This window comes from Sturnira hondurensis, unplaced genomic scaffold (genome assembly GCF_014824575.4).
Source record: "Sturnira hondurensis isolate 20B ecotype Veracruz unplaced genomic scaffold, ASM1482457v3 Scaffold0000780, whole genome shotgun sequence".
NCBI classification, from domain to species: Eukaryota; Metazoa; Chordata; class Mammalia; order Chiroptera; family Phyllostomidae; genus Sturnira; species Sturnira hondurensis.
The window spans coordinates 13,228,327-13,249,402 of NW_028073411.1; positions in this window are offsets into that span (position 1 = coordinate 13,228,327).

Sequence of the window (21,076 nt, forward strand, 5' to 3'; positions counted from 1 at the left end):
CACTGGCCCTCTTGAAGCCTCCGTCTCTTAGGCTATAAAACATGGGTAGTAATGCCTTTTCTGGGAGGCATATGGTGAGGATTAAGTGCAAAATTCCTTTGTAACCCCCTCATGTTCAAAAATACCAGGTCAGGCTTACCTTTAGTCTAACCTTTGTTCCTTACCACTCATGCCACGGTTTCTCCGAATATTTAGGTCCCATTTTGAGACGTGGAACAAGCCTATCTATCCCACACCTAGAGCACTGGGGTTTGGGGGTAAGTGGGGGGCCAATGGGAGATGGTGGTGAGGACGTGGTCCCCGTGGTCAGGGTAATCACACCCCTTCCACCCAGCACCATGCTACTCCCTCTGTCACTGGACTGACATGACCACTAAGGCACAGAGCTTCCTGTGTGTTCATGGATGTGGAACTGGCAAAAACACTTGAACTTGAGTCTCTTCAATAGGGGGATATGAGGGCTTGGGGTTTCAGAGTAAGTGGCTTTCATCACTTTTACAGCTGCTGGTTACCTCATAGGCCGGGTGACCTTTCCCTGGATAGCAGTGCCCTGCACATAGGAGTGGCCGTCTGTATTTGGCGAGAAGATTGTGAATGCAAAGCTGAGATTTGCGGCTCCGCTATTCCTGCCACCTTCTGTCTGGTGTCTCTGCAAAAGCCCCGGCTGTGCTAGAAAATGCTAATGATAATTTGACTCATAATAGCTGTTCACCTCCTCACACATGAGCAAAAACCGGCTCTAGTCTCATTCTGTCCCATCAGGAAGTGTTCCAATTAATTCAAGCTCAGGACGGTGACTATTTTACTTAGGAAGATACACTGATGAGTGGGCCAGATTGAAGAAAAGACCTGTGGGCTTGCTCTGCATCTGGGGATATAGCTGAGAGTGTGGGCCCCAGGTCACATGGCTAGTGACTGATGCCACCCCAAAGCAGCAAGTCACTTTGGCCTCCCAGTCTGTAGTTTTCTTGCCTGTGCTACGGGGATGGGCACCACGCCCACCTTGGTGCATTCTGGGAAGAATTACCGGGGGTAATTACCTAAAAAGGGTATGGCAGTGCTAGCATGCAGTGGTAGAACAGCAGGTTGAAGTGGCCCGTTCCTTTTTTTGTAATTACAATGAATCTTCATGGTCCCAGATTCTGTATTTGCAATTTGACCTACGCACTACATTTTATGGTAACAGCACAATCAGTACTCATGATTTGCCCACAGTCATTGGTGAGTATGCACAGAGTGGTGAAAAATCCGTTCCTGCACACGGGTCCAGCTGCAGTGAGGCAAGGCGGGGCTCTGCCTCCCTATTCCAGCTCCTGGACTGTAAGCCAGGGTCATCTTTGTGGTCTATTTAGACTGCATTTTTGCACCTTTTGTTTGTGTTGTTTTAGCTGTTCAGCAGCCCCCAAGCACAGCACTGAAGTATTGTCTAGTTCTCCTAGAGAAGGCTGCTGTGGTTTATAAAGAAAATACGTGTATTAGACAAGCTTCATTCAGGCATGGGTTAGAGTGATGCTGGCTGTGAATTTAGTGTTACTAAATCAACAATAAATGTGAAATAGGGTGTCCTTGAATAGGTGCACGAATTAAACAAGGTTATGTATTGGTGGATGCAAATCTGTCTCCAGAGGAACCTAACCCTGCATTTCTTCTAGGAGCAATGTTTCAGTACTCACTAATTCAGTGTTTGTGGTGACTTTATAAAATATAGCTAATGCAAATAATGACAACTTACTTGGCTTTGATACCCATTCTCCCAAGGAGAAGATTGCGTGGTTGGAGTTTGGAAGAACAAGAGAGATGTTCTCTCTCTCTTTCTGCCTCTCTCAGTATAGATGGATATAGATCCCAAGAACTGGTGGAAGACCACAGAATCCCACAGAAAGATGCAGGCTATGAAAATTCTCTTTGGCTGGGAATGACTTATACCTGAAGGAACGTATCTTTATCTTGATGAGACAGAGACTGATGAATGCTGACCAGCAGAAGATCTTCTGGGCCCTCACCTATAGTCAAAAATCAGCCCATTTCTCTTGGAAAGTAAATGTACAAAATAGGTTTGTGGTTCATGCAGACCTGTTGTTCTGCCATTTTTCTGCTGTTAATGTAGGTTGTAGGTTGATCTGCACTCATAGATTGTGTAGAGAACTGGAGGAAATGAAATCAGTTTTTGCTTGCATACACTTAAATAGGCTTTAGCACCTCGGAGGTGAAATGATTATATTCATGCTAATAATTCATCACGTCCTGTGGGAAGACCTAAGGAAAACAGTGACTTCATGTTTCTGTGAAATCCTTTCACTTAAACTAAAGAACAGACCTTCGTTCTTGTTTCTGCTCAATATCATAAATGTAGAGTTGTTTTCTTAAGACATCAGTAAACCTCTAGTGATTTCTGTCTAGGGACTGTGGAGTCTGATACAGGTTCTGCGGTGCATTACGACCCTTTAAAAGGATGTGTGACCCTAGAAACTCAGAGGGCTTGCAGATGTCCCCACTGAGCCTTTGTACTGGGGCCATTTGGTTGCATATGCTACTTCATGTAATGCAAAAACGTAACTATGGTTTTTGGATTTGAGGCCAGCAATGGACATCTAAATGCTAAGCTCCTAAATGAAGTTCATAACTCGTCTCTGTCTGTCCTCTTTTCTCTTCCCCTCGCGCCATCCCAGCCTGTACCTCATTTCCTCGTTCATTTCCTCGCACCTCCTTCCAGCACTCACGGCATAGGAAGAGCTCTGTACTGCTGGGTGCTGGGGCACTAAGTCCTACCTTACAAATTTTATTCAGTTGCACTTGTTTCCTTTTGCATCTACTAGAAGTTTTCTGTAATTCTTCCTCCATTCTGCATTCTTTCTGTTCCATTTAATGACTATCCACCAATCATTTGTAATGGTACCAAAGAAAGGAAGATTAGAGAATTTCAAGTGAGTAGTGACAGTCTCTGCCTTTAGGTAATTCATAGTTTGGTGAGTCTGCATCATTTTCCTTCCGAATACACTTTCCTTCTTTGTGCGTTAACTTTCTTAAGTCTTCATCTTCCTGTGTGAGCATTGCCTGACTTTTTGTCAGTATCTCTCATCTCACTTCCTTCCCTCTCTGTCTCAACAATCTGATTCCTCTCCCATGCCTGGCCTTATCAGCTCTTTAATCAGCACCAAATGCACCCCTTTAATCCTGACCTCTCTGTCTTTGCCAAGGTTTGGCTCTGTGTTTTGATCCTTGTGTTGTGCATTTTCCTTGCTTAGGACCAATGGATTACCACCTGTTGCTCTGCTTATGAAGAGGTTCTTAGGAAGAAGCCTATTAATTGAATGACAAACAAGTTCATAATACAGGACGTTAAGGAACCATAAGAAACTTACCAAAGAACTCTGAGGCTTTGGAAAAAATGTTTCCTTAGTGTAAGCACTTGAGGAGACACTGGAAGACATGAATTAGAATAAATTTTTTATGATGATCAGTGGACACGTTGCCAGTGTTTTGGCTTTATTAAACACAATTTCTTTAAGTTAGAGAAGTGGATAAATGAGGGAAAAAACAAAGACTTAGAACGGAAAATTCCTTCCAAAATAAAAATGCAAATTTCAAAGTGAGTACACTAAAGCCCCCAATGTGTAGTAAGTGCATTTCTATAATCCCACTATCAGAGAGATTATCGTGAATCCTTGTGTTTGATCTGAAGACTTCAAATAAATGGCTCACCAGGTTTGAACAGAAATCTTTATTCTCCCCTTCCTCACACACACCTGTTCTTGCTCCTCTTCTCACAGTCTTGGTTGATGGCACCATAAAAGTAAAATATGCACATTGCTGGGAAAGTTGAATGTCAGTATTAAGTAAAAAAAAAACCCACAAAACATTTCCTTGTTCCCCATTCGTACCCTCTTTCCTGAGTCCCATTCCTTTGCAGGATTACTCATTCTCATTTCACCTAATTGTTACTAAAATAATATTAAACAATTTATCATTACCTACCTTCAGAATGAGGACCTATTGCCAGGAAAGCCAACCGAGTGGCTATAAAGGGTTAGGACATTTAGCCCCACCTCAGGAAAAGGGAGGAGGGCTGGGAAATGAGTCCAGTCACCAGTGGGCAGTCCTGCAATCAGACGCGCCTGCACTAATGAGACCGCAGTATAAATTCCTAAACAATGACATGCCACCATTGAATTCATGATTTTCTTTTGAATCCTGTGATTCCCGCCTCGCCCAGCTACAGCCACAGTAATGCTGCATAATAAACCATCCCCAAAGTTGGTCACAGCAGCCATTTATTGTAACACGCACCTGTGTTGTGTGACTGGGCTGGATTGTGTTCGGGCCACAGGCCAATAATCTAATCTACCTGTTCTCCCAGTTTTCGAATCCCAGAAAATGCCTTTGCTACTTTAACCTGTTGCTCAAGCCATAAATGAGGGTGTTGACCTTCTTTGTCCCCCTCTCCTCCCTCACTCCCTTTCTTTCTGTTCTATTTATAAGACCTTGATTTTCTTTCTAATATATTTTATTGATTATGCTATTATAGTTGTCCCACTGACCCCTCGTATCCCTCTCCACCCTGCACACCCCCTCCCACCTGCATCCTCCCCTCCCCTTAGTTCACCATGGGTCATACACATAAGTTCTTAGGCTTCTACATTTCCTATTCTTAACCCCCCCCCCCCCTGTCTATTTTCTACCTACCATTCATGCTACTCATTCCCTGTACCTTTCCCCCCCATTCCCCACCCACTCTTCCCTGCTAATACCCCTCCATGTGATCTCCATTTCTGTGATTCTCTTCCTGTTCTAAGTGTTTGCTTAGATTGTTTTGTTTTTTAAGGTTCCGTTGTTGATAGTTGTGAGTTTGCTGTCATTTTACTGCTCATAGTTTTGATCTTCTTTTTCTTAGATAAGTGCCTTTAACATTTCATATAATAAGGGCTTGGTGATGGTGAACTCCTTTAACTTGACCTTATCTGGAAAGCACTTTATCTGCTCTTCCATTCTAAACCATAGCTTTGCTGGATAGAGTAATCTTGGATGTAGGTCCTTGCCTTTCATGAATGTGAATATTTCTTTCCAGCCCCTTCTTGCCTGTAAGGTTTCTTTTGATAAATAGCTGATAGTTTTATGGGAACTCCTTTGTAGGTAACTGTCTCCTTTTCTCTTGCTGCTTTTAAGATTCTCTTCTTCTCTTTTTTTATTTTTATTTTTATTTTTAAAGATTATTTATTTATTTATTTATCTTTTAGAGAGGAAGGGAAGGAGAGAAGGAGAGAAATATCAATGTATGGTTGCTTCTTGTGAGTCCCCCACTGGGAACTGGCCTGCAACCCAGGCATGTGCCCTGACTGGGAATCGAACCGTGATTGTGTGGTTCGAAGACCCACACTCAACCCACTGATCTACACCAGCCAGGGCTTCTTCTTCTCTTTAATATTAGGTGATGTAATTAGAATGTGACTTAGTGTGTGCTTCCTTGGGTCCAACTTCTTTAGGACTTTCTGAGCTTTCTAAACTTCCTGGAAGTCTATTTTGTTTACCAGATTCGGGGAGTTCTCCTTCATTATTTGTTCAAATAAGTTTTCAATTTCTTGATGTTCCCCTTCTCCTTCTGGCACCTCTTTGATTCAGATGTTGGAACATTTAAAGTTGTCCTGGAGGTTTCTAAGCCTGTCCTAATTTTTTTGAATTCTTGTTTCTTCATTTTGTTCTGGTTGAATGTTTATTTCTTCCTCTGGCCCAAACCATTGATTTGAGTCCCAGTTTCCTTCCCGTCACTGTTGGTTTCTTGTACATTTTCTTTTATTTCACTTTTCATAGCCTTCATGATTTCCTCCATTTTGTGACCATATTCAACCAATTCTGTGAGCATCTTGATGACCAGTGTTTTGAACTGTGCATCTGATAAGTTGGGAATCTCTTCATTGCTTAGTTGTATTTTTTTCTGGAGCTTTGATCTGTTCTTTCATTTGGGCCATGTTTTCTTTGTCTCGGTTTACCTGTTACGTAGTAGGGCTATTCACCCCGCCTTAGGCATCACCAGGGCAGGGCAACCCACGTAGCGGCATTGTGGGGGAGGGGTCTGAGAGGCAAGAATGTTGCTTGCTCAGCTCTGAGTCAGCTTTCAGTCACTTCTTCCTCTACTCACAAGCAACTTGGGCCCTTTTGGTGCTGATTCCTGGGTGGGTGGGTTTGTGTACGTTCTAGGACCCTGTAGACCTCTCCAAAAATCTCTCCTGTGAGGCTGGGAGTTTCTCCTATTCCACCCCCCCCCCCAAAACAAAAGTTTTTTTTCAGTCAGAGGTTCTGAGGCTTTATTTCCCTGTGCTGGAATCCTGGGTGGTGAGGTCTGTCTCACTACCCAGTTGTTCCTCTCAGTTTATCTCCATTGAAATGTGAGACCACCCACTCCACCAGCCACCACCTCACCCAGTCTGCCAGCCACTGCCTTGCTGTGAGTCCTCTCCCCTCCCTGCTGCCTGTCTTCTCCCCTCCTACCGGTCTGGGTGAATGTTTCTTCTTTAACTCCTTGGTGGTCAGACTTCCATACAGTTTGATTTTCTGTCAGTTCTGGTTGTTTTTGTTTTCAAATTTGTTGTTGTCCTTTGTTTGGTTGTGCAAGGAGGTACAGTGTATCTATCTATGCCTCTATCTTGGCCAGAGGTCAAGACCTTTATTTTCTGCCTTCAAGTATATCTCAGTCTGCATTGTTCTCACTCTCTACTTCCACCACTGTACCCAGATTACTGTGATTTTTTTTAGTGTAGTGATCTTCATTCATTTCTTCCTTTATTCAGTAAGTATTTATTGAGAGAACTCCTCTTAAATGCCGCACACAGGACTTTTCTCAAGTCAGGCTTTGCCATTATTCTCCATGAGAACTGATTCACTAACTTCATGGCACAATGTAAGAACCAGGGCACTACTGGTCAATAAACCAGACACAATTCTTTGTCTTCATGGATCTTACAGTCTAGGGAGGAGAGCAAACATTGTATCTGGTCTCCCTGCTTCCTCCTGTGCCTTCTACCACTCTTTCTACCCTTCTGAAGTTGGAGTAACTTTAATAATGAAGCAAATGATGTCCCCCATCTTGCTTACAACCTTTAATGGCTTCACATTATGCACAAACCAAAATGCAGTGCCCGAGCATGGCCTAATGAGTCCCTTCTGAGCTCGCCTTGGTGAACTCCAACCCTCATCTTCATTCCTTTCCACTCACATACTCTGCTCCATCCACAACAACCTCTTTTCCTACTCTTCTTGTTTTTCAAAAAGTTAAGTGTGGTTGGTATGCAATCTTATACTAGTTACATTAGTTTCTGATGCACAATATAGTAATTAACATTTTTATGGCTTACACTGTGATCACCCCACAGATTCTAGTAAGCATCTGCCATTGTGCTAACTTATCACAACATTATTCTCTACATTCCCCCCCACCCTTTTCTTTCTTTTTAAAAAAGATTTTATTTATTTATTAATCTTTAGAGGGGAAGGAGAGGGAGAGAAACATCAATGTATGGTTGCCTTTCGTGCGCCTCCTGCTGGGAGTTGGCCTGCAGGGAACGGGCCTGCAACCCAGGCATGTGCCCTGACTGGGAATCGAACCTTGATCCTCTGGTTCGCAGGCCCGCACTCAATCCACTGAGCTACACTAGCCAAGGGCCCCCCTCACCCTTTTCACCCATCTCCCACCTCCTCCCCTCTGGCAACCATCCCTTTCTCTCTCTTTCTATGAGTCTGTTTTGAAAAATCCATATAACTCTAACAAAAAAAAACCCCCACTCTAATCAAAAAGTAGGCAGAGGACATGAAAAACCATTTCTTTTTCTCTTTTTTGATCCCAGACCGCACCCAGCTCCTTTCTAGCTTAGAGGCTGGACCTGTTCATCTCCTGCCTAGAACAGTGTGCTTCTGGGCCTTCCCAGTTACTTCTTAAGTTTTACCTGAATCACCACCTTCTCGGTGGCTTTGCTGATGACCTTAACTCACATTCAGACTTCTACACTTTCCCATGTTCACTAACTTAACAGGGAGTCTCAGTCTGTGTGTATGTACATGTAATTCAATCTTTCCTTCAACTAGCCTCTGTGTAGGATCCATCTGTTTTACTCAGCCCTGTATACCCTGCTTAGTACAGGGTCTGGCTTAAAGTAGGCACTCACACAATGTTCTTATATTAAGTATAGAATGAATGGTGGTATTTCAGGCATTGTTGAAAAGTATAACAGGAAGTGTGAATAGTGTGGTGTTGGGCCTACACTCCCCGGGTGCCTTCTTGCCATCCCTCAGACTTAAGAAATGCAGGCTTACTGGTAATGTCGGCCTTATTAGAAGGAATTAAATAAAACTAGGACGGCAGGGAGAGTGACTTGTGCAGGGTAATGCAGAAAAATCCCTGTGGAGTTGGGAGAAAGCCAGGCCCACAGCCCAGGCCTATCCATTGGAAGCCAGGTCCTCACATTCTGTGCCCATTATGGGCCCCACAGGGGCAACTCAGCATTGCAACCGCATGGTGACCCGACTGCTTGCCCACGAGGGGGCCGGAAAGGGAACGGCTCCCGCCAAACCTGAGTGTTTCCAGGCTACTCTGCTTATGGTTTGGCTCAGGGATCCTGCTTCCCTTTGCCATTGCCCCTTGGGCTCCTGACCTTAAATCAAACTCTTAATCTTTTCTCCTGCTCAGAAAGAACTGGTGACTTTTAATTGTATTTTTCCACTTGGGGTCTTTGAAATCTTCACTGCTTTGCTTTTGTGGGTTTAACTTGACCTTTAATGTTCTCTGGGCATGTTTCTGTTATTGGAGGGAATGGGATTTTTGATTTGCGAGAGAGAATGGAGTCTAAGCTTTGGAATTCAGACCCTTAAGCTTTCTGTGAAAAACAGAGAAATGACTAATAACTATTTAGTGTGTAATGATGGCTTAGCAGTATTTACCACTGATTTAGGCTTTCTGGCTCCATTACCCAGGGTATTTTCCTGACTTAAACTTTGCTCAGTTCTTTAGCCAACAGCTGTCCACATTTTTTAAAGTCCCAAAACCTCTGAAAATTATGATTTCACATTTCTAGTAGGCTCCTTTCACTGTTCAATCAAAAAGGCCTCTTGTGCCTCATCCTAAAACGAATTTAATGCAAGTCACAAGTGGAGAACACAAGCAATGGAGAAAGCCCAGATCCTCCAGAATGGGGCCAATGCCTGGCTCCTCTACTTCTGATTCAGCTGAATCTGAAGCAGGTATGTGAAGGAAAAAGTGGTAAAGATAGAAGAAACAAACACAAAAAAGGACACTGCTTGAGGAGACTGGAATGTGGAATTCAAGCTTCTTCCCCTTTGATAGCTTGCTGTTGTAGGCAAGCTGGCACCACTCATTCCTATTTTGGTATTGGTTATAACATAATTTAGTTTTGTTGCAGAGGCTGTCTGTGGGTTTTATTATGCCTGTGTGTTATACTTTTATTGTAGGAAATGTTTTGAGATATAATGACTATAATATCACCATTCTGGAGGGAAGAGAGAGAGAGAGGAGCCCATGTAAGAACTCAAAAGGTAATTTTTTTCCTTTGGCTAATTCTTTGAATGAAAGCCTTTGTATTGCAATCACTCATTGGGATAGTCAGTAAGTATGAATTGGTTTTGGGGGTACAGAGTCCACAGAGATTCAGTTTCTAGTCTCAGTGGTTTGTGAGAGTGAAGAAAGCCCGGGTGGCTCAGAATCGTAGGTTTATAATAATAATAATCAAGACAATGATTTGATAATTTATGCCTTTCACAGACAGGTTGTCATGTGATGGTCATTGTGGTCATTGCTTTACAGAAGATGCCCATTTAATTCTCTTTATAAGCAGAGGAAGTAGACAGTCTCCTGATCCCTATATTACAGATAAGAAAACTGCCACTCAGCAAGACTTTGTTTTCTTGCTTGTGGTCACAAAGCCCAAAATTGTTTCATTCTAACCCTGGGCTTTCTTACCTTCCATTCTATGCTTTCACACATGGTATGAGTGAAAATTTTTGCAGGGGGAAAACAGATTGCTGGAATCTGCAGGAACATTGTTAGCTTTATCAGTCTGTAAGTCTGTAACGTGCTCAGCTCAGGGAGTCTCGAGACTCTGAGAGCTGACGTCTGTTCGGGCAGCAGGCCTGCGGGCTCTGTGGTGGGGAAGTTAGAGCTCTGAGCTGGAGGTCCAAAGGCTGGGACTGTGGACCCATCTCTGTTTCTTACTGGCTGCAACATCTTTGAAAGGGGGTTATCATACCAAATTTCACTACTTCTGAGCCTTGGGGAGTAGGAGGAATGAGCTAGTGGGTAAGAAAATATTTTGTAAACTCTATTGAGCTTTGATGTTACAAGGAAGTACCATTATTACATTCACATTAGACACTCTGAGATGTGGCTTCTGGTTTTATGAACTAATAAAGTAATGACAGCAGTCACCCATTGACTGCATGTTATGTGGTAAGCGATGTGTTCAGGGCTCAGTGTTTTAGTTTAATCATGGAAAGAGACTCTTCAAGGGGCATATTATCACTCTGCATTTTATAGAAACATACAATCTCCAATTGTTACCTCCCATCTTGTAGAAACACACAATCTCAGAGAGGCCAAATAACTAGGTTTTGGAAACAGGGCCGTGGATAAGTTGGGATTCAAACTCGGGTCAGTCTGATTTCACAGTTCCTGTTTATTCTACCATGTTGCTCTCATTAGACATATTAGCTTAAAAATACCAATGAATGATAGAAGTGGCAGCTGTTTTAGGGATCATCAAATTTGACATACCACCTACTAAAAATTTTTAGTGAGCAAATGCAAGGCATGATGCTGGCATTCAATGGATCTTCTGGTCAAGCTGTAATAACCTGGTGGAAGTTGCTTAAACAGAAGAGGGACTTCCCTGGCTTGCATAAATGTCAAAGTGCTTCTAGGCATGGCTGAACCAAAGGACTCAGGCTGTATCATCAGAATTCATTTCCTTCACCTCTGAGCTCTGCTCTCTTTTGTTTTGACTCTTTTTTTTTAAGCTTGTATGTGATATTTGCAACAGCTCCAGGATTACATTATCCTTGCTGTGGGTAGTCCTAGGGAAAGAATTCTCTCTTCAATCTTAATCTGATTCTTCCAAATCTCAGCAAGGCCATGCCACCCATCGCTGAAACAATTACTTTATTCAGGGGATACACCATGTGTTTGGTTGAGGCCTGGCTCACATTCCCACTCCAAAACTACATGTATTGTAGGTAGGGGGAAAAATGTTCCTGAAGAAGAAAACCAGGTTGCTGTTACTGGAGGAAGAGGGTATGAATTGTGGGAAGACAAAGCCAACAGATATCCCGCATGTTTGTGAAGACCCAAACCTACTGGGGGAAGTCATTTAAGTCACTTCCTTGCTTGGTCCCTATCTTGAAATTCCTCCTTGGCATGTTAGAGGTAGATTCCATACTTTCTGTTTTGGCATAGTACTGTGTAATACCTACCCTGCTTTCCCCACTGCCCCACAGACAGTACAATACCTGGGAATTTGGTGTGCCATGAGTTTGGTGTGCCTAGCAGGTAGGTTAGTGGGCAAGAGCACATGCCAGTTATGTATGGTCAGCAGAAACACTAAGCACCAATGTACTCTTCCTGGCATTGGGGGATAGTGGCAGTCACACACAGGTGACATAGAGATTGAGGGAGAATGAAGACGCTCTGTCCACTCAGCCTCTTCTGCATCTCCCCAGGTAGGAAACACTGATCCTATTTTCTCTCTTAAGGAAACTCATCCAAATGAAATTCTCAAGCTGCCAGGCTGAAAGAGCCCTTTTGAGAAATTCAGCTCAACTCACATTTTGGACTTTTTGGCCAAACTGAAACTGAGTGACCTAAGTGGCTTTCCCAATACTATGCAACTAGTAAGACACACAGCTCAGCTCTGAACAACAAACCCTGAACTTGACACCCCCTCGAAGGACAGCTGGATAATGTAGGTCTTCTGAAGTACACGCTTTATGAGTAAGTGAGAACCTGGCATCCAGCAGGAATGGCAATGTCTGCTGAGAGCTCACGCATTCTTGGCCTTGAACGTTCTCATAAACATTGCAGGGCTGGAGGAATGGTTACAGACCCAGACCTTAATGTTTGTGCTCCTGTTCTGCGTTAGATTAAGTTAAATATTGTTTGTAGATGATACAGATAAATAGGCTCAACCATGAGCCTGTCTGGATGGTTAAAAGGGTGCTGTTTATTTCTCTAAGAGGTCGCCCGGTTGGTTAAGAGGGCTCTTGGACTATTGCCTCATTTCACACACAGCCTTCCTATTTAGTTCAGGACTTGACTTCAGAGAATGCACTTAACTAATTTGCCTGGTTGTCATTTGTCATGCTTCTATTGGACTCAAGTGTCCCAATGGTGGTGAACTTGTCATCTCTCTCCCTTCTGACACTCCCAGTGCCAAGGACGGTGCCAGGAATCTGGGGCCTTTCAATCAATGGAAACCAAATTCAGTGTATGAGTGATTGATTAATTAGAAAATTAGAAGTCTTCAGGCTTCATGTGTATGAAAGTGTAATTGATGAATGACAAAAACCACTTGGTCTCTGTGTCCATCAGGCAAAGAGAACAAGGAAAAGAAATTTAGGTAAAGCTGTTGGAATGTAGATTATTCATTAGGAAGGATGGCAATGGTTGTGAAACTCTCTGAAATGTTTTTGGCTGAAGGAAGGACATTGGATTTAAGAACCTTCTTGGGTACTTACTACCTATGTGATGTTGGAAATAGCCATTGACCATTTTGCCTTAACCTCTAGAGAGTCATCTGAGGTGACAACTGAACTTATGAGATTGTTGAGAGAATAAAAATTAGGTGACACATGAAGACTCCACCACAAAGTATATATGTCGTAGTTACTTTACATGCTAGCTCTCATCTTTCTCCTTTCCCCCCTTAACATTCAATCACTTCTTTTTATTCAAATAAGGAAATAAGCTTCTAAAATTAGAAAATAATGGATAATGACGCTTGAACTAAGGCAGTATAAATGGAGAAAGGAGAATGAGAAGAAAGATAGAGAATGTTAAGAAAGGTTCAGTGGGCTGGATTTGGTGTGTGAATGGATGTGGAAGTTGAGAGAGAAGAAAAAACAGTGTTGTTCCCGAGATAGGACCCCTTGGAGGGAGAATAGGTGTATTACACTCTCCAGATTGGTAGATAGGTTACTAATCTTCTTGTCAAACAGAGGGTGTCTTCTCATGAGGCTCAAATATGAGTCCTCTTAGAGTGATGTTTGCATATTGTGGAGCCTAAGCTAGAAATGAAGTGATTTATTTTTCTCCCTCTAATTTCAAGAGTCTCTACTGCTGTAATTTCACACCTGGCTTTGCACCAGAATCACCTGCAGTACTTTTTCAATATGTAGCTTCCCGGGTTCTACCTGCAGAGATTCAGATTCACTGGTCTGGGTTGGGGCCTTGGCATCTGCATTCACAGGCAAGCTCTAGAGGTGATAATAACGCACAGCCAGGACGGAAGATTAAAAGCCAGGAAGACAGTGTTCACTGCCCACATTCTGTCAACCCAGGACATGCTTTCCAAGCCTGTCACCTCAGGAACACACTGGGGCACTCCCAGAGAACTAATGCCCGTATTTTGTACCTGTACTCATGTGCCTCTTGATTACCTCGTGGCTGGGACAAATCACCTTTCTTCTGGTTCCCAGTCTCAGAGCCTGGATCCCTGTAGCTCTTCTGAGTTGGGGCATCCCTAGTGAGGAAAATGGGAGGAGCCTTCCCAGCCTGGAATCCTTTAGAGCTGGCACAGAAGCCAGGGGTGTCCCTTTGGAACATCACTGGACCTGAGAACACGTGAATGCCCATGGGTATACTTTTATTAGGGCACTTTAAAAAAACTTGTTTTTTGTTTTTACAAAGTAGGTGTCATTGTGCCTATTTCACGGACGAGGAAACTGAGCCTGAGAGAGTTCGGTAACTTTTCTAAGGTAAACCAACAAGGAGTTTATATCTGAATTTCTTTCCTCTCCTGTCCTCTCCTCTTCCTTTCCCTCCCTTCCCTTTGACCTTGGCCTTTCATTTCTCTTCTTACCGTATCATCTGCCTGTTTCTTTCACTACATTATAAACTTTTTGAGGAGATGGCTCATATATTCAGCTATGTTTTCTTTTTATATCTAGCTCAGGATTTTGCACATAGTAGATGTTTTTCAAATGTCTGGTGAATAAATGAATACTGCATTTGTTTTCTTAAGAGGCTCACGGGTTATTTTACTAATAGAGGGAAAGTTCCAAGAGCATAATAATGGCCTTGCATCTTGGTGGTGTCACCAGTGTGTGTACTGTGAAATGAGATACTCACAAAATACTTGTGGGATGAATGTGAGCTGAATGTCTGGCACAGCAGACAAGCATTCGTTTCTACATCCCCATTGGAGCCTTACCCTAATGCTCTACTGGCTTAATGCAAATGCTAAGGGGCGTTTGAGATCCATGACTAACTGAGCGTGGGCAATTGCCAAGACCCTCATGATTTCCTCTCCCACTGAGAGGCCAAGACTGCAGCTGTGCAAGTCAGCTCTAGTCCAAAAGATGACCTTAGACCACACTGAAAGATTGCTCTGTCCTTGGTCTGTTTTGGATCCAGAAAGGCATGATCTCTCTATGGGCCTCTGAGCACACGACTGGCACCTGCCAGGGGAATAGCGGAGCAGGACAGGAGGCTGTGGTTTGCTCTCTGCTTTGGACCTGGCCTGGAGTGGATGACCTGGGTTTTGCTAAAGCCATGCCATGCTGGGAGCAGACCTCAAGTTACACCTTGAATAATCTTCCTTGGCTCAGCTCATTGTACAAAAGATGTCCAGGTAAATAATTTAATATTAAGCACACAGATTTGCTTGATTTTAGTATTATCAATCTCTACAATGTGCTTCCCTCAGTAAAATGTGACTCAATGATGACATTCGAAATATTCTTTTAGGTACTGACGCCTTGCGGTGAGGGGCCAGGCCCCTGGGATTCTCTCAGGCAGGCTCCATCCTCTCACTGGCCCCTCTGGTGCATACATGCAGGTACTCTGCCATGGCCTACCCAGAAGTCCTCAGTCCCATGAACTTGGACCCTGCAAACTGTGCGTTGCAGAGTATTACTACCATTGTTAGTATTTTGAGAAAACATAATATTAAACATATTTTGAGGGGAGCTACGGATCATGCGTTCTGGAATCATGTTCTTTGGGTTTGAATTCTCAGTGTGCCTGTGACTAGTTTAGGGTCTCTCAACCTTGACATTGCTGACATTTTGGGTAATGTAATTCTTTGTTGTACAGTTCCCCCCCCCCATACATTGTAGAATGTTCAGTGGCATTTACCAGACTCTACATACTGGATGTGAATAGCGCCATCCCAGTTGTGACAATTAAAAATGCCTCCTTACATTACCACGTATCCCCTGGCTTGGGTGTAAGGTGGGAAAGGGCATGAATGCCTTGGGTGATGACCTTGCAAAATGTTAAACCTCTCTGGGATTTGATGCTTTTTAACTGTAAAATGTGTACCATCAAACTCATCTTATCCTGTTGTGAAGACATGTAACACAAATTCATTAGTACGACTTAGGGGAGAGTAAAACTCAGTAAACATTAGTTACAATATCAGCTATTTATCATTGCTCATTTATTGAAGATATCCAATATAGTTAGATGTTACAGGCCAAAAGGCCTCTCTGAAAGTACAGTGGGAGTGGAAGGATGCTGTTGACCGTAACCCCATTGCTTTGATTTGGGGAAAAACCCATAAAACATGGATTTCCTGGTTTGGGTGGTCCCTAAGTACCCAATAATGTGGAGACTGCTTTCCCCCACAAAGAGTTAAGTGGTGCACTCATCATATTTAAAAAAGAAAATAAAAAGAAAAGCAAGAAAAAAAGGAGTTCAACTCTCAGAGGCATGTTAAGCTCAATATAGAAACCCTAGAAGACAATATATTTTTCCCCCAGAGCATGCAGTTAGAAAATAACTACTATTTGTTTAAGAATAAATCATTGTTAATAAATTTTGTTCACCCATGAAGGATTATATTGGGAGTATATTTATTTCTATTGTCATCAAACAATTATAAAACTGAATTTTGGGAACCAGGAAAACCATTTCATAAGGCTTACACCATTCTTATAGGAAGAATAATTTATTTAGGTGATAATAGATTGTTGCTAGTGTTATCAGGCTCCATCTGTCAAGCCCAAAGTTAAAAGTTTAGGTCTATGATCTCTTGATCTTTTGGTTTATGGTGGGACATTGCTGGGGAGTACAGTTTTACCTCAGGCTTTGGTAGGTAGAACCCATTTGTCACCATCAAACAAATTTTGGTTGAATAATAGTTACTTAAAAAGGAAAAACAAGGAAACTAGGTAGAAGTTATAGCAAGGCAGGTTTTGTTTCAATTCGAAGTGGGTCTTAATAATTTCTACTGCTTAACAATGGTCGGTTGACCAACCAGCCCAGTTTGCTCGGGACGTGGGACTTTCAGTTATAAAACCAGAAAAGGTCTGGGAAAACCAGGGGGAGTTAGTCAGCCTAACAACAGACGGAGAAGATTCTGAAGTCGCGAGTGCTCCATCACTAGAGGTGATGAAGGAGAGGCTGTCTGACCAATGTGCAGAAGTGGATCAGGGAAGCTTGCATTTGGGAAGGAGAAGAGGCTCCACAATGCCTGGAAGGGCCACCCAAGTCTGGGACATTGAGACTCCACCAGGAAAAATAACCTGTGGGGGAGCCAGCCTCACTGGTAAATTCTGAGATTATAAATCCTTCCATATGTAGATTTTATATGTAGAATTTAAGTGAACTGAATTTTCTAAAAGAATCCCTGATCCCTTGGAGGAATTTCTACAGTAAAGCTATCAATCAAGAAAATGTTTTTAACAGAAGCAGACATTCAACATATTTACAAGGAGAAAAGCAAAGGATTTGGGATTAAAAGATTTATGCTTTCATTCTAAATCTAGCACTCAGTAGATTTGGACCATTTGTTTAATCTCCTTGATCATTGATTATTTTCTCACCTTTGAAATAAGGATAAAAGTATTTACTCTGCCTATCTTACGGGGTTGTGGGGAGGACCATATAAGCTAGTGTGTGTCAGGACATTATGAACTGCAAAGCGTATCCATTTTTATTGCAGGCTTAAAAAATATGGCTTTATCATTCTGAGATCTTGACAAGGCTGGTATTATACTCATAACCCAAGTGGATGTGTACAAGTTGCATTATTTAAAGTAGGCTACACTGTGGTGACAAAGCCATGGCATAATATACAACAGGTCAATAATATATAACAGATCCGATTAGACATATAGTATATGTTATATAACACAGGATTAATAATATATAACAGATCACTGTATAACAAAGGGGTGGCATAGTATGTATGAAACCAATCTCTATGTAAGGTTACTTCTGGTTGTTGTTGTCTGTTCACTTCAGTCATTTAGAGACCCAGGCACCTTACAACTTGTGGCTCGGGCACTCCCTGGAATTTCACTGCATCTTCATCCAACCTGTAGGACAGCGGGTGACAATGGAGATGGCACAGATTATGTCCACCTGCAATCTGTCTGAAATTTAGTCACATGGCCTAACCATGCCAGGGAGTCAGGAAATCATAGACTAGTGTGTGCCCAGGACTGCTGGAAAGACCATAGAAAGTGGGCTATGTCAGATCATTGTGAGCTATGATGCTCATCCACATAGGTTTTAGATTTATGCAATATCATTCGGAAGCTGGACATGAGTTTTAATTTAAGTGAATAGTCTCTGCCTTGAAATTCTCATGGTTATGCTACATTTGAGGTAACGTTTAACACCGACTTGTGGTTGGACTTGCTTCCTGTTATCAGCTGAGCCTCATCTACTCAAATATACCTGAAACAACTGGGCAACTGGGCAACTGGGCAACGCTTGGGTGAGATAGAATAAATATTAATTACTACATCTCTGGTCTCCTTCACTTAATTAACTTTGCATTTATGGAGCACATACCGTGTTCCAGGCATGTTGCTAAGGATTAGACACCCAACAATAGATAAAACAGTGCATGCCCTCAAGGAGCTCGGAGATACTATTGATTTATTTTCCTTGGTTTCTCCAAAGATTTTAATTTCTCCTACTTGGGTCATGTCAGTCTAATATGTGTAAATATTTAAACGGTTCACTTAAACTTTATGATGAAATTCTGACTTCATCTCACAAAATTAGCCCATTTCTGTTTCATCATATTTTTTGGTCTTTCCCTACCAATAAATATTGGTCTGCTGCTTTAAGAGGGTTTCAATTTAGTAACGGATACCAAACAATGTATATAGGAAAAGCCTAAGGGGATAATCATTCTGAGTTGGGTTAGAAAGCTTCTTTTTGCCATCTGATATCAACTGGATGCTTAGCTTGCCACTGAAAGAAACCCTGTCTCAACCAAACTAAGCAATAAGAAAGAAAGGAAATATTTCCCATAAAGAGAAGCCCAGAGCTAGGGCAGTTCCAAGGTTGGGCAATTCAGCGATGACATTAAAAATTCGAGAACTTTTGATGTCAACATTACCACTCAGTATATCCCCTCATATCACAACTTGCCTGCTGTTGTTCCAATTTTCCAGTCTTACTATCCAGGAAAAGAAAAGGGACCACCTGACTCCAACTACTCCATTGTAGGAACAGGAAGCTTCTTCACAGCAGTTGCCTACCAGACCTCACCTTTGCCCACACTGGCATCATATGCCCCCTTTGAAGTCAATTACTGGCAAGGAGAATGGAATTACTATGACTGGTTTAGTTAGGTACAAGGCTGGGTAGAGGAGGGTGTATCACTCCAAACATCATCCTATTTCTGTGAGCAGGAAAGAAGGATGGTGTGTGCATTTGGTTTAAGAAAACAACAATGTTGGTCACCCCATCAGTATCCCATTTTATCCCTGATAGTCCTGTTACTGATTCTGCCCTCTTTTTCTAACCCCTCTCTTTGTTTTCCAATTTGGCTATTCTCTCTCCTTCACATGCTCTGCTGAGGCACATATCATTGTGGGATTTGCACGGACCACTCAGCTACGTGGATGTGTGAGATTACAGAATCCTGGCTGAAACAGAACGAGCTCTGAGTTTTCTTTGAGTAGAGTTCTTTGTTGAAGAACCATTCCTCCTGTCTTTGGACACATCCCACCATGGGATATTCAACATAATTGCTTATTAACTCTATGGCTGAGAATTAGTGATTTAAACCAATACTGTGGGGTCCAGAGAATACAGCAAGGTCCTCCAAAGGAATAGGTGGGTTTGGGCATGAGGGCTCCAGCGCTCCCGGCTCATCCAGTCCCATCTCTTGTTTCACTCAGAGGGATGGGCATTCCTATCCGTTATGTGTGTGTCATATATATTGAGCTGCCACATACTATTTTGAACAAATGATTTTTTATTTAAAAATAAGTTTTAAATGGCTCTTAAAGGTCATCACTCAGGAGCCTCTCATTCCTTCCGATCCCCATCTGTTCGCACTAGATCTTACCTTCCTATGCGTGCACTCTGGGCTTTGTAGGCCGTGTCTTCTGTCCTACCTTCAGATTTCCACCTCTCGACCCTTCACATAGGCGTTCTCTCCACATGCAGTTGTCCTCTGTCCCCCCACCCCCTCCTGAAGAAGACCGTGTCCTCCTCTGTTATTGAGGAGGGGGACCTACAGCTCCGAGCACCTCTTCTTCTAGCACCTTAGCTGGTTCCCCAGTCACAAAGCTCCAGTTCCCTCTGTGGAAAAGGGTTCAGACACTGACACAGAATTTCTTGGGATTGGTTCTAGAAGGTTCTTCAACCTGCTTCTGAGACTCTCTTAAATCTTGGTACCGCTTACATCGATTCTTACTTCTATCTCACTTGTGATGCTCTGGGTGCCAAGCTCTTTGTCTTCTCCTGGAAAAACATCTTTCAAAAAGCCAACCCTCACGTTTCCAAAGCCGCATGCAGTTCATTTACAGACTAAAGTCTGCACTGTGACTGCACTTGCCTCTTTAAATATGGTAAATATCTTGCCCACGAAATCTGTGGAATTCTTGTCTCTTGAGACATATGAAATTGACCTGGACCTAGTCGTCCAAAAGATGATTGTTGTGTTGGCACGGGACGGACGGGATGACCTGGAAGGTCTCCTCCAGCGCTAATTTTGATGATGTGATTCTAACCAGATGGGGCGTATGGTGTATTCGACGTCTATTGATGCTACCTCTGTGATTTTCATCCTGGGTTTATTCTTCTGGTAATTGTATATTTTCTTTGGCCAGGCTCTCCACTCGTGATGCACAGCACGTGCGTCACAAAAGCCCTTTGTGTCTCGCATGGAGCAGGCTGCAGAGGGCTCGTGAAGGAACAGAGCAAATCTGATGTCTGCATCTACATTTTCATTTTCTTATGGAAACCCTGCGATCCTTCACAGATTGCGGCTTTTAGTGTACTTTATTTATTTGAATATGGCCAAAGACATAGCTTCTTAATGTTATGGTGTCATGTCTGTATGTGAAGAAAAATAATAAACCATAGTACAGTATCACACCGTGTACGGTTTTTCCTTAATAAGAGAGCAGGACAGTTATTAAACAGTAATTTAAAGATAGTTGAATCGTCATTAGATAAATATAACTTGCCGAGAGACCAGATCTTTTACTCTTTAGCAATTACGTATTCGGCATTACATATTACTTGGAAATATGTACTATCCATATTTCCAGAGATTTCTGTCTCATCTAGTCATGCTACCCTGGGAAAAAAAAAAGTGAAGAAGAAGATGGAATCTACTGGTAACAAGAGAGGAGGGATTTTTGTGTAGCTCATTTTGGGGTTCGTCAACACAACACTGTATGTCATCGTGGGCCCAGCCACGAACTGCACGGAGAGGCTGCCCATAGAAGTGGACGTATTTGTACCTAGAACAGTGCCAGCCGAACACAGGACCTTTTATGGCCTGATTCTTTATTATATTTTATTGATTATGCTATTACAGTTGTCTCGATTTCTCCCCCTTTGCCCCCCTCCACCCATGTTTGATTTTTAAAAACAATTTTTTTCCAT